At 45.7% G+C, this 15,765-nt stretch overlaps 1 long non-coding RNA gene across 1 annotated transcript; it reads right to left on the reverse strand.

Annotated features, from left to right (window-relative positions):
* Nucleotides 1-4,255: 4,255 nt before the first annotated feature.
* On the reverse strand, nt 4,256-12,479 carry LOC144221638 (uncharacterized). The gene is made up of 3 exons (XR_013332126.1): nt 12,431-12,479; nt 6,109-6,217; nt 4,256-5,109 (listed from the first exon to the last, which is right to left on the reverse strand). It is a non-coding gene; the product is annotated as an uncharacterized LOC144221638 (long non-coding RNA).
* Between the last annotated feature and the right edge of the window lie 3,286 nt (nt 12,480-15,765).

Consider the following 15,765-nt stretch of genomic DNA (forward strand, 5'->3'; position numbering starts at 1 on the left):
TTTCTTTTCCTTGGCCCCAAAGCACTCTGAATGTACACTCTCTTTCCTCTCAAAATCTGCCTCCTCCAATCCTACAACCACGTATGATTTCCCCCCAAATAATCTGAACACTTGGCCCTAGTGCCTGAGAAAGCGTCCCACCTCATTAACAAGGAGAGCTTGTCACAGAACCCACACCCCGTCTCCTAGAAAGAATCACCCTGCACTTGAATCCCATCTTGGCAACTTACTAGCTGGGGTAATGGCCTTGGGTAAATCACTTCACCTCTGTGAGGTTAAGGATTAAAACTAATACCTGCTTTTCAGGTTTGTTTCAAGGTTAAAAGATAAAATGTGTAAACGCCAAACACTGAGATGTGCAGTTTGCTCGATAATTTCATTTTTGCTAAAAAGCAGCAGCAGAAACAGAAAGCACACCCTTGCTAAGCCCTGGGCTTATCCTGGGTGTAGGTGCTAACCCCACAGGCAAAGCAGCCCATGCCAGAGCTGGCCTGTGAAACCAGAGTGCAGAAAGGAAATGGAGATGCCACGTGGTAATCTTCTGAATAAAGCAGGACCCTCTGCAAGCCCACCACAGGGAGCACCTGCTTCCATTGCACTCACCGCAAGAAACTCGCCCTTTCACAACACAGCCCAATCTGCTTCATTCAGGCTTGCCAGTTCGTGCAGCAGATATTTATGGACCGCCTGGTAAAAGCCAGACACTGTGCCGGGTGTCGAAGATGCACTGATGAGCAAGACAGATGCCAAGCCTGTGCTCTNCGCTTCATTCAGGCTTGCCAGTTCGTTCAGCAGATATTTATGGACTGCCTGGTAAAAGCCAGACACTGTGCCGGGTGTCGAAGATGCACTGATGAGCAAGACAGATGCCAAGCCTGTGCTCTTGACCCTTGGGACCTAGTGGGGTAAAGAGTTCTCCCTTTTAGGGGCATGTGGGGGACTCAGTCTCTTAAGCATCTGACTTGATTTTTGGCTCAGGTCATGATCTAATGGTTGTGAGATGGAGCTCCATGCTGGGCTCCAAGCTCGGTGATGAAGCCTGCTTGAGATTCTCTCTCTCTCTCTCTCTCTCTCTCTCTCTCATCCTCTGCCCCTAGAGTTCTCAATTTTAGGAAAGTTCTCTATGTAACACTGTGCTGAACAAGCTGGACTCATGGTCCAAAGTGCTGTATTCTTGTCTTCCACCATTTCTTCAGGTTCTGTGCACTCTTGGGTAACGGGGTTCCCCATTCAGTCATTTGGGTGTCCAGTTATCAACTTACCAAATCCATTCAACCTACAGCTACTCACTCCCCCTCTGCTGAGCTTAGAGCAGTGCAGGTGGAAAGCCCCAGGGAGGCTTCTTTCCTCTTTCATCCCCCCCCCCACTTGTTAGCTGCTAGTATTGACCCCCACCCCCACCTCAGGGTCTGCAGTGAGTGCAAGGGGGAAGGGTAAGAAGAGACAGAAAAGTTCCTATTTGATGGGCACTGTGCATCCTCTGGGCTCTCCGGGGACAGCCAGGTGTTTAAAGTTGGCCCTTCCTTTCATGAGTGTGGTTCACACTCACACACTTTCATGAGTGTGGTTCAGGGATTGCTCTCCCCCTCCCCCCATCCCGGAGGGACTCTGTCATTCTCTTGGTCAGGCAACCCTGCTGTGTTTGTTCCTCCAGGAGACTTACCAGATGGGACCTAGCATGACTCCATCTGCAGCCACTTCTGTGTGTGGCCCAAAGCAGGTATGGGCAAAACACTCCTTTGCCCTGAGCGCCCCTCTCATCCCAGCCAGCCAGCCTCCCCTTCCTCCTTCCCCATAGATTTCTCAGATGGGAATCAGATGCCCTTCTCTCTTGATTTAAGGGAAGTTCACAGCAGCACACAGAGGTGGACGGGTAGGGGGAGCTTTCAGCCATAGCTGAGTCAATGAGGAGGTAGAGTAGCGACAGAGAATGTAAAAAAATCACAACAAAACTGAGGCACGGGGCGTGGGGGGGAGGTTGGGGGCTCAGTCAGTTAAGCGTCCAACTTCGGCTCAGGTCATGATGTCACGGGTGGGTTCGAGCCCTGCATCAGCTCTGTGCTGACAGCTAGCTCAGAGCCTGGAGCCTGTTTCATGTTCTGTGTCTCCCTCTCTCTCTGACCCTCCCCTGCTCGTGCTGTCTCTCTCTCTCTCTCTCTCAGAAATAAATAAAAAACATTAGAAAATTTTTAAATCATAATAAAACCAAGTGTTGGCCCAATGTTTATTACCAACATGATTGGGCAACACAAAACAATCCCTGTAAATACCTCTCCCCACTGGGCAGACCATCCCCATATACCTCTTGGCACACCACTCACTCTACTTCTCCCCTCGGTGTCGGGGGGCCCCTACAGCACACCTATAGCTCTAAAACTCCTCTCCACCACTGCTTACAGTGCGACCTTTTAGCAACCCCGACCCGGGTGAGGGCATTGAGAGGCATCGAGCCAGTTTGATTATATCACCTTTGGAAACAAACACTGGGGACTGGCCCCTCCCTGCGAGGTGCATCTTGATGCATCACTTTAAGCTTCCAACTTACCAGCTGTCACCTTCACGTCAAGCTGGAATCCCTCTTCCTGATTCTCCTGCTCCCATCCTGGAGATAATACCTCTCTGGGGCAGGAACATTCTGAGTGAGTTAAGAGGCAAAGCACCTGGCTGAGAGTTTGGCGCACAGCTGTTTCCCGCCCCACCCCGCCCCGCCCCTGCACTGCCTGCTCCCAGGGACTCAGGAGAACGCTGGCAGAGTTGCATCTTTCACACCGGTTTCCGCCAGAAATGTGTCTGCTCCAGTTTCCCCCAGAGTGTCATGAGTCCACCCATCCGTCCCGAACACACCCTTCCACTTTTCTCCTTGACCTGGAGGCTATATGGTTAACCTTGCCCACACCTGTTTCCAGTAAAGCCTACAATTGAATCATTCGACTCCACCCTATCGTGTTTCACTTAGGGAGACAGAACCAGAGAGACTCGGTGACTTCCCAGAGCTGCACAGCCCTTGCATGGTAGGAGACATGGAGTGGAGCTCCCCTGCCCCTCTGCTCACTGCCTGCCTCGGGTCACCCTGCCACTACCAAATAGGCCCACCTGCAGTTTCTTAGCAAAGAAAGCTGTGAAGTCTGCCTTCTGCCCTTGTGCTCCCTGAAATCCTAACACACTTTGGTGAAATGATCTGCGGCGAAGTCCTTAGGTTCTATTACAGCAGTCATTCAAACATCACACACGTCAGTTCTGGCTGATTTTGCATTGCGTGCCTACATAGAATGAAGAATGCATGCTCGTTAGAAGAAAATCTGACAAAGAGTTGACCCTGAGCATATGAAGTGGACGTAACGTTGCATCAAGAGCATGGAAGTGGATACAGACATGAAGGAGAAAAACCTCCAGAAATCAGATGGAGGCAGGGGTGACCTGGTAAACATTTAACAGATGGAGGGTGAGGAGAAGCAAGGGAGGGCTGGCTCGTTAGCATTGCTGATTTCTGTGGTATAAATACTGCCACCATGGCTGGTTCCAAGGCTACGGTGACGTCACAGAATGCAGCATTGGGGAAAGACAGCTCCGCCATTAGGGCCGAGCCAGCTCAAGCACACGGCTGGTTGTAGCACAGGTAGGGTCTGTGGCTTTTTTATTCCCTTTTCTTATATCAAGAATAAGCCAGACATTGTGCTAAATACCGGGAATAACTAGGAAGGGAAAAGAGGCTTGGTCCTCATTCTCTTGGAGCTCAGTCTAGTGGTGAGATAGAATTGATCATAAAACCATGAAAAAGAAAAAGTAAAATTGTAACTCCGATAAATGTTAAGGAAGGGAAGTATATGGTGCCAGGAGGCCATGGAACCAGAGGACAGACAGAGTCAGCTTGCCTGAGGGGGTGATCCCTGCACTGCGATATAAAGGAAGCTTTGGAGCATCATCATGAGAGAGAGAAGTGAGCATGCCGGAGCATGTGCAAAGGCCCTGTGGTAAGAGGAAAGCTGCCTGTCACATGATAACATATAGACATAATCACTTTCTGTCCTTTTCTATTCCTATTTCCTTTTTTTTTTTCTTTTTCCTATTTCCGTACCTGCAACGTTTCAAAAGCCAGTCAGAAGCATCCTGGTTGCTGCAAAGATAGGATTTTTAGATCAGGAATGCAAAGATAAATATTTAATGCTTTATTTTTCAACTTCTTAAAATAGGCTTTTGGTTGAACCCCATGTCAGAAACAATAATTTTGAAAGCCAAAGTTTATTATTTGCAAGAATTAGGTTTTACTGGAAGAGAAAAAAAAAAGTTTCTCTTGAGTCTTCGAAAGGAAAGGATGTAGAACTTCAGCTTCAGCTGTGAAATGAAGAAGGGAAAGAAATCACCCACATCTCCCTTGGCACCCAGCGGGGGATGGCAGCTGGACCAGGAGCCATCCTCCACGGAGGACACTGGTGGCTCCTGGGCAATGGCAAGGCAGTGCAGAAGCCAGGCCAAGGCTCCCAGACCACCATGGAGCCAGCCTGGGGCCACATAACCACGGCCGTCACCACTCTCCAGGAAGGGGCTTTTGCTGACAGCTCCTGCCGGTCACCCATGATGATGCAGAAATAGGACACTCTTCTGGCCCCCAGAGTTGTGCTGAGTGTCATTGGCGCTGTTCCTCGGCCCACAGTCCAGGCCACACATAGTCTCCCAAGCACAGGGCAGTGCTTCTGACCCTCAGAGGGGCCGGGGGGAACATAAGAAGCGGAACCCTTAACTGGGATGGGACTGGGAAGTGGTAAAGGCTGCCCGGTGCACCCACTGAGAAACAGAAATGTGGAATGTGTGGTGGGAGTATGGTGCAAATTAAGGATATAGGGGTCACAGCCACATCGGAGGGCCTTATAGGCCCTGCTGAGACTAAGCAGCCAGCCACTAGAGAGGAGAGCTATGCATGTGTGAAAAGAATCTAGAACTGGGATTCTCTCTGCTGAGACTAGATGAGGGGCCAGGCTGATGGTGTTTCCACTGTCCCCACACTCTTTCTCAAACGCCCTGCCCATCATATTCCAGGATTCCTGCTGAGTCTCATGAGCTCCTGAACCCTCTTGACTCCCGGCTGGTCCTGCACTCCTGATTCTCTTCCTCCTGGAAAGAAAAGATATGAAAACACATTATTGGTGAGAAAGTGAGGAAATGGGCTGTGTCTACATGTTGGTGAAAATTTTAAAAAAATGAATACCATACTTTGGAGGGCAATGTATAGAAGTGCATCCCAAAGAAACAACCTAAATGTCCATTAGGAGGGAATTAAATAAAGCATGGCACATGGTGCATTCATGTGTGGAATATTATGCAACAGTTAGGATGGTGTTGTGCTGTTTATTGACGTGGAAAACTTCCCAGAAGAGACCAGAAAGGGCAAATAGCAGGTTAGCAAATGATACACACAGTGTGACTTGTGTCTGTGTGGGTCTGTGTTTCTACAGCGAAAGCACGCGGAGGATAATTTCAAGCTGCTGATGGGGGAACCATCACTGTGTCCAGAATACCTTTCTGTATTATTGGAATGCTAATGTATTCTTGCTTTTGAAGACATGAGAAGCAATAAAAAGTTGAGGCCATTTTGGAAGCTGGAAGACAGAGAAGCTTGGCCAAATGGCTGCGAGGCCGCTGAGGAGGGTGACTGCAAGGACACGGTCGCGGGGCCCACTACCTCTTCGGCCCCTGGGCAAGTCTTCTCCCTTCTCTGGGCCAGGGTGTCCTTGTATGTCCAAGGCCAGAGCGAGTATGAGACTCAGACCTGCATCCGAATCCTGATTCTTCCATTTACTAGAGTAATAACCTTGGGAGTGGCCCTCTTTGAACTTTGTTTTTCCCATATGTGAGGGGGGACCCCTCTCTGCCCCTCACCACCCCTCCCTGCTCATGAGGACCCCCAGAGGCCTGTTCCGGTCCTGGAGAAGGGCAGGTGCTGATGTAAACCTGGTTTCCGGTCCCCCTCCTTTCCCCAAAACCCAACTTGGCCAGCCCACCTCTAAGGTTCAGTGACCCACGCCCCCACCCAGGGGTCTCACTTGAAAACATGACCTCAGTCAAACCAATTCTCCCCTGCCCCTCCAGAAACCCGAATCTCTCACAACTTACTCAAGCCACAACGATTTCTGTACAACACTATTGTGTCCGGCTTCAGGAATTCAAATGAAATGTTAATTTTATGATTCTTCTCTCAAAGCAATTTGCAATCTATACAGGACTTGGAGAAAAAAGGAAGAAGTCTTATTTCATCAACTTAAAATTAAAAGTGTTTCTTTTCAGCCTTTTTTAATCTCACAAAAATGTGACCCTTTTCTATTATACAAGGTCTTGTCAAAAAGAAGGACTAATTACACCAAACACAAAAAACAGCTTTTAAAACTCTGGTTTTAACCAATTAATGGAAAGTAATTATATTTCAGAAAAACTCTTGCCTGTCACAGAAGTTAACTAAGCCCAGTTAACTTCATTCATTCAATGAGTATTTTGAGTGCCTGCTATGTGCCTTGGTTTTAGAGATGATCATTTTAAAAATACACAGAGATGAACATNTGAGCCACTCAGGCACCCCTGAGCATTTTAAAATCTTGACCCTTGTGGAGTTGCCTTCCAAAAGGGATGGGAGTTGAGAGAAACAGATTAAACAATGCAGTGAAGGAAAACAGAAAGCGTCAGGAGATGAGTGTTCTAATTTTAACTACAGAGGTCAGGAAAAGCCTCACTGAGACCATAAAACTACCAATGTACAGGAGCAAGTTGTGTGGGATAGCAAGTGCAAAGGCCCTGTGGTAGTGAGGGAGTGAGCCTGGCATACTGAGCAAATAGCCAGGAAGTGAGCCAATGAGGACAGAGCAGAGGTGCAGGGAAGGGAGCTGCAGGGATGAGTCGGAGATGCAAGCCCCAAGATGGAGCATCTCCAATATGGTCAAGAGCAGCAGGGAGTCCAGAGGCAGCTCAACGATGCCTTCCCTGGATCTGCCCTATCAAGAAAGACGGTGGGCAGCCAGCCCTCAGCTCCTTCTCCACGGAGAAAGGAAAGAGGGACAACCATATTTGTGGTGGTCACAGAGGGAAATTGGAGCTGCCCTTAGGCTCGAACATTGGGAACGGTCAGAATAAAGACACATCCCTTGGTCGTGGAGGCACCTATCAAGCATCAGAGTGTGCTCCAAGGACACCCCAGCCTGCTATGAACATCTCTAAGGGCCTCTACCCAGGGACCTATTCTGTCCCTGTGGGTTCAAGTGACAACCAAGAAGACTCCCGTGGCAGCAGGTGATGCAGGACAAAATATGGACTTGGTCTGATGTTAACCACCCAAACATTCAACACATCATCTTTTCTAAGCAGCAAGACAAATAAAGCCACCGTATGATTCTCTTAAGAACAAACAAATGGGGGGCGGGGGGCACTTGGGTGGCTCAGTCGGTTGAGTGTCCAACTTCGGCTCAGGTCATGATCTCAGAATTCATGGGTTCGAGCCCCACATCGGGCTCTGTGCTGACAACCAGCTCAGAGCCTGGTGTCTGTTTCAGCTTCTGTATCTCCCTCTCTCTCTGACCCTCCCTTGCTCATGCTCTCTCTCTCTCTCTCTCTCTGACCCTCCCTTGCTCACGCTCTCTCTCTCTCTCTCTCTCAGAAATAAATAAAACATTAAAAAAAAAAAAGAACAAACAAACGGAGCGCCTGGGTGGCTCAATCGGTTAAGCGTCTGTCTTCAGCTCAAGTCATGATCTCAAGGTTCATGGGTTCAAGCCCCGCATCAGGGACTGTGCTGACAGCTCAGAGCCTGGAGCCTGCTTTGGATTCTGTGGCTAGGGCCACAGATGCAGTGGCAGCCAGGATGTCTGCAGAAGTCTCTTCCGGCAGTTTCAGTTTTCTCTGACAGCGAGTTCACCTACCAGTGCTAGGGCTAAGGGCAGAGGAAGAAACATGAAAAAAACAAACAGAGACGCGGACTAGGGAATAATCTCGCTAACCGAAAAGAGGGAACAGTAGGCTTAATAAACAGTCCAAAGTTGCAATTTCCAGTTTCCAAAAAGACAAAGTTGGATGCTCTTGGTTGGAGCGAAAACTGGTATGTCATGTGGGGTCATTCAGACAATAGGGACCGTAAGTGGGATCCTTGTGGGTAGAGGTGGGATCTGAGCTGATTCACTGAGTACGGAGAACTCGGATATTTACTGAGAAATCAATAATAACGCCAAGCGCTACACATGAACCAGGTCATTTAATCCTAACAAAACCCACTAAGAAGTAGCTATTTTTATCATCATCACCAAGCTCAGAATCATTAGCTGGAGGTCACACAGATTTAAGTGGCAAACCTGGAATTCAAACTTCCCTCTGTCTGGCTCCACCATCCCGGTTCCCAAATGTGCCTCCAGCCCGTTAGCAGTGAAGCAGCATCCTTGGCACCCACAGCTGAGTTTCTGGACAGAACGTCCTGGTAGGATGAGCCCCATGTAGACAAAGCCAGGTGATCTTCCGGGGCACACTTAGGAAGGCTAAGCAGAGAGAATAGAGGGATACTGTCTTCCTAAACACACTGGACCTTCCTGAAATAAATGTATAACCCAGGGATAGAACCGGTCGGGGTTGGAAGTCACAGAGCCCCACGCTGAGTTTTCTTCCAGCAAGGCACATCTCTATTCAGAAGCTTTTATGGAGCTGGGATAGGAAAATCCAAAGGAAGAAAGGTATCCAGGAGCTTTTGAGAGAAACCCTCACTCCTCCCTAAACTTTAATAGCCAGATGTATTGATCTTATAATTCTGCTAAACACTTAGCATCTTTTAATACATTGACACCCATGAGCATTCCCCTCGGTCACACACGACTTGCACAAAACACAAAGCACAATGGCTGGACTTGTCAAAATGAGGTTTCCACAAGTATGAAAGTACGGATTACTGACTCATTCAATCCTTTAAGATTGTAGCTCTCATACCAGATTTTCTTAAAGAACTTAAACACCCCCAAATTATCACACGCACACCCTGATTTTTACTGTTATATTGAAACACATTTTAAAAATTGCTATTACCACTGTTTTAAATTTTAATAATGTCCCCCTTTTTGGGGTTACTTCCCATGATTGTAATAATATTACTGCATGTAATATCTATACCTGCTTTGTCCTGTATAGTAGCAGTAGCCACATATGGTTATTTGAATTTAAATTAATTTAATTTAATTTACAATTCAGTTCCCACTAGCCCCATCACAAGTGTTCAGGAATTACACCTAGCTGGTGGCTACTGTGTGGAGAGCATCAGTGTAGGACATTTCCACCACCGCAGATGGTCACAGTCATCTTTTATTAGACTCAGAAGAAGTGACCAATGATGTCTCAGAGAACCTTAATCTGCACAATCTGGGGGGTCAACCTATTAGCTCTTTGTTGAAACAACTGGACCTGGCTATGCAGTCCCAGGAGATTCAAACCTGAGTCCCCAGTCATTGGCCTGGGCTTTTTTTTAGAAGAAAAGCTCACTCGGTACATCAATGGGAATTGATTTCATGAAAAATTCAAATTTTTCACCTTTCCTCTCTTTCCCAGATATGATGTGCTCCCGAAGTTTCACAAGTTCAGAATCACCTCCTTAATTGATTAGCATTGTGATCACCTGACCTGCTCTGTTAGAATTATTGACATTTTTTAAGTGAGCCTTGTCAGAATCTCATTATAATTAACAAGAACATCTAAACGTGAGAGTCTGTCTGTGCCGCCATTTCTCCTCTGGGGGAAGACTTGGCCAGTTAATCAGCCTAGAACTCACTTCGGTCCTCCTGGAAATGACCACTGACACAGAACAATGGCTGACCCCACATCAACCCGGTTCTTGTGATTTCAAACATCCCTTCTTGTTCTTGGTACCTTTCTGATTTTCTCCAGGATTCTTGGCCCATTTGCATGTGAACGCATTTCATTGTGTTCATTCTTGCTTGCATAGATTAAAACACTTTACTTAATAACCCAACATGTATTTAAAAAGAACCAAAAACTCTAAATATCAAGATTCTTGTGCTCATTTAAAGGAATGAAAATTAAGTATATTCAATTACATCCATCCCTTATTTTGTCCTACAACAACTTTCTTGTTCATTTTCTATTAACCTTTTTCTCTTTTGAGTGTCATTAGGAACTGTGGACTTCTGTGTACTGAATTCATTCCAAATAATTACAGTCACAACTATTTGTATTTTTTATGCTCAGATTGTCGCAACTTCTTGCATATGAGCCTCTTTAAGCCCTTTCAACCCAAACATACAGGAAATTATCCTTGCTTCTGGAAAAGAGTACAACTTTCCAGACTCATTCAGATCTTTCCTACTTCTCTAGGTGGAAAATGATACCCATTCATCATAATCTGGATGCTAGGCTGAGATTTCTTTTGTTTGTTTTCTTGGGTATAACAGACCTACATCAGCACATCAGCTTCAGAAGTACAGCACAATGACTGGATATTTGTATATTTGGTGAGGTGGTCAGCACAATACGTCTCATTAACACCTATCACCACACATAGTTACAGATTTGTGTGTGTGTGCGTGTGTGTGTGTGTGTGTGTGTGTGATGAGAACTTTTAAAACCTACTCTCTTAGCAGCTTTCAAAGATGCAAAACCACACTGCATGGTACAGTGTTTCTGCTACTGTTGGGTCACTTTTAGTACCAGAGCTTGAAAGAGATTTCTTTTTAAGGTCATAAATTCACATTGATTTTTTTTCACATTCCTTTTCTGTGCACACCTCTCCTAACGACAGCAGATTTCATTTACCACTAAGACTTACTAACATAACCAAATGAAACAAATTAAAAGGTCTCTCAGGTCACTTTTTGCCTAAAGACTATTTGATATAATTTTTAGAAGAAGATGAAATTCTCTCATCCAACACTTCTGTTTCCATTATAGCAGGCTAGGTTATTTGGACTGTCCTCCCTGCTACAAAAGACCAAAAGTAATGAGTAAAATATTTCTAGAAAGTTCTTGAAAGTATTGTAGAGCTAGCAAGAAAACAAAGGAGTTATCAGGCCAAAACCAGAGGAAAGACAGGAACCCAGGGAAGAGGGAAGAAACTATTGTTGCACAAAGGCATTTTCAAATTCTGGCAAACTTGAACTTTGCTCTTGACAGCTTTGAGAGCCAGAGCTCAGAAACCAAAGCCTAGCTAAGGCAGGGTGTCTGATTGAAGATTCTTTACATTATGGCAGGACTCGCAAAGGACTACTTCCTCAAGGGAAGGCTGGACCAAAGTCAATTGCCCTCGAACACCTGAACAAACACTTCTCCAAAGAAGACATCCAGATGGCCAACAGACACATGAAAAGATGCTCAACATCACTCATCATCAGGGAAACGCAAGCCAAAACCACCATGAGATGTCACCTCATACCTGTCAGAATGTCTAAAATCACAAGAAATGTGTGTTGGTGAGGACGTGGAGAAAAAGGAACCCTCATGCACTGTTAGTGGGAATGTAAACTGGTGCAGCCACTGTGGAAAACAGCATGGAGGTTTCTTAAAAACTCAAAAATAAAATTACCATATGATCCAGTGATATCACTAAAGGGTATCTGCACAAAGGAAATGAAAATACAAATTCAAAAAAATATATGCACCCCTAGGTTTATGGCAGCATTATTTACAAAAACCAAGATATGGAAGCAGCCTAAGTGTCCACTGATAAATGAATGGATAAAGAAGATGCGGTATATATATAATGGAATATGATGCAGCCATAAAAAAGAACGAGATCTTGCTATTTGCAACAACATGGATGGACCTAGAAAGTACAGTGCTAAGTGAAATAAGTCAGAGGAAGATAAATACCAAGCGAGTTCACTCATATGCAGAATTTAAGAAACAAAATGAACAACAACAAAAAAGACAATAAAATAGATTCTTAAATACAGAGAACAAACTGGCAGTTGCCTGAGGAGAGGTGGGAGATGAGTAAAATAGATAAAGGAGATTAAGAGTACACTTACGATGAGCACTGAGTAATGTATACAACTGTGGAATCACTCTATCATACACCTAAAACTAATACAACACTGTAGATTAATTATACTTTGATTTTTTTAAAAAAAGTAAATTGTCCTCATCTACTGGTAGCCGGTAGTCACATCATCTAAGTGACCCAATAAAAAAAAATGCCATAAATTTAGTTAAGGCAGTTCCAGACTGATAATGTCCCTAAACACTTGAAAGAAACACAAAACTCTTTGGAGAAACACATCCTAAGCCAGACATTAGCAAACTCTAGCCCACGAGCCAAGCTGGGCCACAGTCTGTGTTTGTAACACATGTGGCCGAAAAATAGTTTTCATATGTTTAAGAGTTATTAGAAGAAGAAGGAGGAGGAAGAAAAGGAAAAGAAAGGAGTGACAGAGGCGGGAGGGTGGTCTGCAAATCCTAAAATACTTACACGGTTCTTTACAGAAAAAGTTTGCCAATCTCTGTTCATGCCTTGGGACATTGAGCAGCACATACTCCTAGAAAAACAAGAGCATAAAAAAATCAACGAGTGGGCACCTGTGTGGCTTAGCCGACTAAGCCTCTGACTCTTGATTTCCGCTCAGGTCACAATCTTGTGGTTTGTGAGATAGAGCCCCGTGTCAGGCTCTGCACTGACGTCGTGGAGTCTGCTTGAGATTCTCTCTGTCCCTCTGTCTCTGCTCCTCCCTTGCTCTCTCTCTCTCTTAAAAAAAAATCACCGAGAAAAACCAGCAGACCACAGATAACAGAACAAAACCCACAAATACTTCTGGAATTATAATGATCAGAAAACTCGAAGAACTTCTGCCTCATTCTATTTTTTTATTTTTTATTTATTTTTGAGACAGACAGAGACAGCACAGCAGGGGAGGGGCAGAGAGGGAGGGAGATACAGGATCTGAAACAGGCTCCAGGCTCTAGTCTGTCAGCACAGAGCCCGACACAGGGCTCAAACCCACAAACGGTGAGATCATGACCTGAGCTGAAATCTGATGCTTAACCAACTGAGCTACCCAGGCGCCCCTGCCTCATTCTATTTGTCAGACACATTCTATTTGTTGCTCTAAGAACTATTGCCTCGAATGCAATGCTAGTTCAGGTTTGACAAATGGAAAATCCTTCACCTGTTGGGAGGGCTGCAAAGTCACGTCACAAAGGGTGCGGCTACAGGGAAGAGTGAGACCAGGTCTATTTTTTCCTTTTTTCTTTGTAGTGTGTTAAAATATGCATAACATAAAATTTACTATCTTAACCATTTAAAAAAAATTTTTTTAACATTTATTTATATTTGAGAGACAGAGAGAGACAGAGCATGAGCAGGAGAGGGGCAGAGAGAGAGGGAGACACAGAATCTGAAGCAGGCTCCAGGCTCTGAGCTGTCAGCACAGAGCCCGATGTGGGGCTCGAACCCACGAACAATAAGATCATGACCTGAGCTGAAGTCTGACGCTTAACCGACTGAGCCGCCCAGGCGCCCCTATCTTAACCATTTTTAAGTGTATGGTTCAGTGGCATTGATTCCATTCACACTGTTGTACAGCCAACACCACCATCCATGCCCAGAACTCACTTCATCTTGTAAAACTGAAACTCTATACCTATTAAAAACTCCCCCTTCTTCCCACAGACCCTGGCAACCACCATTCTACTTTCTCTCCTTATGACTGAGACAACTCTAAGCATCTCATATAAGTGGAATCATACGGTGCTTGTCTTTTTGAGGCTGTCTTATTTCACTTAGCGTACTATCATCCTTCATCCACGTCATAGCATGGGGAAGAGTTTCCTTCCTTTTTAAGGCTAAATAATGTTCCATTTTGTATATGTACCACATTCTGCTTATTCGTTCATCTGTCAATGGACAGTTGGATTCCTTCCACTTTTTAGTTGTTAGTAAAGACGCTATGAACATGGGTGTAGAAATATTTCTTTGAGACCCCTGCTTTCAATTACTTTGGGTACATACCCAGAAGTAAAATTACTGGGTCACATGGTATTTCTATTTTTCACTTTTTGAGGAACTTCCATACTGTTTTTCCACAGGGGCTGCACCACTGTGCCCTCAGAACTGGACCCGGATGTACAATCAGTCTACCACAGGGTGATTTATTTGATGAATGTCTGGCTTCCCCAGGAGACTATAAAACACTCTAAGGGCAGGAATTCTGTTTTATTTGTTGCCTATTTTATCTTCCAAAATCTGCCATTTTATCGTTACTCAAAAACTAGTTTAAATCTATGTCTGATAATTTTTTACATCTGAGCTTCTGTACTTCTGTCGTCTTTTTTTCTGATGGACGTCAGTCATATTGTTGTGTTTACTCCACCATATGCCTGGTTTACGTGGATTTGCATGTCGGGTGTTGCATTGGGAAAAAATCATTTATAGGCCTAAGATGAGACTTCAGATGATGATACTTCCCACCAGAGAAGACTTCTGTTTGCTTTTTCCAGATGCTCAGGGGGTGGGGTGGGGGTGGGGCACTAATAACCCAGNCTCCAGGCTCTGAGATAGCTGTCAGCACAGAGCCCGACGCGGGACTCAAACCCACGAACCGCGAGCTCATGACTTGAGCCGAAGTCGGATGCCTAACCGACTGAGCCACCCAGGTGCCCCAACCCAGGACCATGTTAATCCAGGGCAGGAACTGAGATTTTTCTGGGCCACCAAGGTGGCTTGAAGCCGGGCTGCATGCAGCTTGGACAAGAGCTGGCTGAACTCTCCAGACAACAGACAATAGACTATTTTTTGATATGTCTAGCTTTTCTCACTGTCTTTAGCAAGAGGATTGACCCTCTATGACTAGAGGTGGAAAGTCTCCCTCAGTAAGTATTCATTCAGAGAGACATAAGATAAATCAAATGGTCTCCGTTCTTGGCCTTTTTTTGGGTCATATTTAATATTATGGGAGGAATGAAAACATTGCGGTTTTCAGAGATGCCTGCAGCTGTTTTTGCATTCCAGGGGGGGCAGCAAAATTCATCTTTGGGAGAGAATTGTTCCCCTGTCTGTGAAGTGCTTTAATGAGCCTCTTGAGTATGCGGAGGTGAGGCTAAAAAAATGAGCCTGGAGGGAGAAGGCAAAACAGTGAAGAGATTCCTGCATTGCCCAAAAATATAAACTGTTTCGAGGGCGCTGAAGTTGTGATAATGCCAACTACATTTTTACTTTCTTGGGTGGGAGGAAATAGGGATGTGGGGCCCCAAGATTCGGGGGGAAGAGGATCTGGGTTCAGCAGACTCTGCAGTGGGAAGAGCTTCAGACCCCCTGGGAGAGGACACAGCTACTCCGGTGCTGTAATTCCTCTGTGTGATGTGTAAGTCTCCGCTCCTTTGTTACTTCTGCAGCCTGGTGTCTGTGGCACTAAAGGGAACTAAGTGGCCCACACTGGGACGGCCTGGGGTGAAGATGGTAGCAGCATCTCAGTGGAGGAACAGAACCCCCACTGCAGCAGCCCAGAGAGGTAGTTCAGGGAGGGCAATTGCAAATGGCGCCCAAGCTATAAGCCCCAGTCTCAGACAACTCCTGTCTCCTCCCCTGTATCCAATTGTTCCCCTGGTTCTGGTCATTTTGTTCCTTGAATAGCTCTCAGTCTGTTCCCTCCTTCTCAGGCCATGGCTCCTGTCCTTTCAGGTGGCACCGAGTGGACCTGGACACCTGCAGTGGCCTGAAGTCAACTCGCAGGTTCTTCTGCTCTAGTTCATCATCACAGATGCCAAGGCGATGGTTCCAAAGCACAGCTCTGGTGGCAAGCTCATCTATGC

The sequence above is a fragment of the Crocuta crocuta genome, unplaced genomic scaffold (assembly GCF_008692635.1).
Source record: "Crocuta crocuta isolate KB4526 unplaced genomic scaffold, BGI_CrCroc_1.0 scaffold367, whole genome shotgun sequence".
Taxonomy (NCBI): domain Eukaryota; kingdom Metazoa; phylum Chordata; class Mammalia; order Carnivora; family Hyaenidae; genus Crocuta; species Crocuta crocuta.